The following is a 3,121-nucleotide window of genomic DNA, read 5'->3' on the forward strand; positions in this document are numbered from 1 at the left end:
CTTCAAACTCCTAGCAGGCGGGGCGTTAGTGACAGACGCGAAAGAATCGATGGATTCTATTCCGGCTTGACCGAGAACCGACAGCTGAATTCCGCGTGCTGTGACAGAGCATATGCAATCGTTTTCACTGAGAGGATGGGAGGTAGCCATTGACAACGGTGAAACCCTACATAAGCTTGCCATGGAAAGGAATAAGAAGGATTGGATGAAGACAGTAGGAAAGCAGAGAGACGGAAGGGAAGGCATCTTTATGCGCTTATCTGAAGTTCCTACCAATGAATTACATAAGTACCTCTATCTTTACCTTTGTGTTATTTTCGTTCATCACTATATCCATTTGAGTTTGCCTGACTAAGATTTACAAGATGACCATAGCTTGCTTCATACTAACAATCTCCGTGGGATCGACCCTTACTCGCGTAAGGTTTATTACTTGGACGACCCAGTGCACTTGCTGGTTAGTTATGCGAAGTTGTGTAATGCCATGGTATTGAGCACCAAGTTTTTGGGGTTCATGACCGGGGATTATGAGAGTTGTGAAAAGTATTGTTCACAATTTCGCGCACCATAGATCCAATATCACATAAAGCTCTCTAAATGGTGACATCTCCAATGGTACAAGGAATAACAAAGCTCCCTGGGTCTGGCATCTTCTCAGGAAGGTTGTGTTGAATAATTGCACTACATTCCTTGGTTAACACCACTGTTTCTTGTTCCTTCTAGTTCCTCTTATGGGTCAACAACTCTTTTATAAATTTAACGTAGAGAGGCATTTGCTCAAGAGCCTCTTTAAAAGGAATGTTGATCTGTAGCTTCTTGAAGACATCTAAAAATTTAGAAAATTGCTTTTCTTTGGAAGCCTTCTGAAGCCTCTGAGGATATGGCATTTTTGGCTTGTATTCAGGAGCCTTTGGCAAGGTAGGGTAAGTGTCAAGAGAATCAGGGAATGGGTTGTCTGCACGCTTAGGAGGGGCGCGCTCTACTTCTTCCTTCTTCTCCTCTAGAGCTTCTTTTTCAACTAATTCTTCATTGACCTTGGTCTCAGAGCCAGCTACTTTACCACTTCTCAATTGAATAACTTTGCAGTCTTCTCTTGGGTTCACCACTGTATCACCTGGAAATGTACTTGCAGACCTCTCAAGTATTCGCTTACTCAGTCGGCCCATTTGTACTACCAAGTTTCTAATGGAGGCTCTAGTTTCCTGCATAAAACTCCTCATCATCTCCCAATTAGAATCTTCTTGGAAATTAGAGTTTGCCTGCTGAGGTGATTGTTGCTGCTGAGACTGAAATTGGTGGTTATTGTAATTGTTCTGTTGGAAACCGCTCTGGGAATTATTGTTAAAATTCTGAGGTCTCTGAGGTTGGTCCCTCCATTCAAAATTTAGGTGATTTCTCCACCCCTGATTGTATGTCTTAGAATATTGATCATTATTGGGATTTCTAGGCCCACTCCCCATGTAATTGACCTGTTCAGAAGAGGATTGAGCATAATCATAATTATCATTTTGCACAAAATTACCTGTCATGTCATAAGAGACCTCTTGAGGTGGATTTTGGGTGTTGATAGCTGAGACTTGCATGCCATCCATCTGTTGAGTAAGTAGACTTATTTGCTGAAACATAAGCTTGTTTTGAGCAAGAATAGCATTAAAAGCTTCTACTTCCATAACACCCTTCTTTTGAGGAGTCTCAGAGTTCACAAGATTCCTATTAGATGAGTATAAATATTAGTTGCTAGCAACCAATTCAATAAGCTCAATTGTCTCCTCAGGTGTCTTCTTCTTGTGCAATGAACCTCCTGCAGAATTATCTAACCACATCTTGGACATTTCACCTAAACCTTCATAAAAGATATCTAGTTGGGTCCATTTGGAGAACACATCCGGAGGGCATTGCCTAGTCAGTAGCTTGTATCTCTCCCAAGCTTCATAAAGAGTTTCACCATCCTTCTGTCTGAAGGTCTGAACCTCCACCCTAAACTTAGTCTACTTCTTTGGTGGGAAAAATTTAGTAAGAAACTCAGTAACAACCTTGTCCCAAGTATCTGAACTCTCCTTGGGTTGAGAATCTAGCCATAGCTTTGCTCCATCCCTCAGAGCAAACAGGAAGAGCATGAGTTTATACACCTTTGGGTTCACTCCATTTGTCTTCATAGTATCACAAATCTGTAGAAAATTATAAATAAATTGATTTGGGTCTTCGTGGGGAAGACCATGATACTAGTAGTTTTGTTGCACAAAGGTGACCAATTATGGCTTCAACTCAAAGTTGTTCGCAGCTATAGGAGGCACCACAATACTTTTTCCATAAAGATTTGCAGTAGAGCAGAGTAAGATCCAAGTACTCTCCTTTGTTGCTCATTCCCATTCGGATTTGCCACATTGGCATTAGCAGCATTGTTAGGATCCATAGTGGATTCTGCAGCCTTGTAAAGTCTTGCTTATTGCAAATGCCGCCTAAAAATTCTTTCAGGTTCATGATCAAAGTCTAAGAGATGTTCTTTGTCTCTATTCCTGCGCATAAATAAACAGAAGACAAGAAAAGATGGAACTCTCTATATCAGAGTGCAGAGAATTTCCAGTGAGGTAATCTGAATAAAGAGATAAAAATATTGAATAAAACCAGCAACCCCTAAAAATTCGAAAATTACTAGAGAAATTAAGACTAAAATTTTTTTAAATTATTAGGCATATTAAATAAGAAAAAATAAAATAAGACTAACTAGGGAACACCAAACTTAATTTCAGAAATTAAGAAAAATATTAGTACTATTTAATTAATTAATTTTTTTTTCAAAAATACTAAAGCAAAGTTTAAATAAAATTAAAACTAAAACACCTAATCTAAGCTATCAAACAAATAATAGTTGTTAATCATTATCAATCCCCGGCAACGGCGCCAAAAACTTGGTGCAGAATTTACAACCACAAACTAATCGGCAAGTGCACCAGGTCGTACCAAGTAATACCTCAGGTGAATGAGGGTCGATCCCATGAGGATTGATGGATCAAACAACAATAATTGAGTGATAAGCTTAGTCAGACAAACAGAAAATGGTTTTGAATATTCAAAAGCATTAACAATAAATTCAAAATATTAGAAAGGCAGGGAAGTAAAT

The 3,121-nt window shown here is 38.9% G+C and overlaps 1 non-coding gene across 1 annotated transcript; it reads left to right on the forward strand.

Moving 5' to 3' along the window:
- The first annotated feature begins 1,878 nt into the window (after positions 1 to 1,878).
- Positions 1,879 to 1,985, forward strand: LOC127746117 (small nucleolar RNA R71). The gene has a single exon (XR_008007737.1). It is a non-coding gene; the product is annotated as a small nucleolar RNA R71 (small nucleolar RNA).
- Positions 1,986 to 3,121: the final 1,136 nt, after the last annotated feature.

Source organism: Arachis duranensis, chromosome 3 (genome assembly GCF_000817695.3).
Source record: "Arachis duranensis cultivar V14167 chromosome 3, aradu.V14167.gnm2.J7QH, whole genome shotgun sequence".
Taxonomy (NCBI): domain Eukaryota; kingdom Viridiplantae; phylum Streptophyta; class Magnoliopsida; order Fabales; family Fabaceae; genus Arachis; species Arachis duranensis.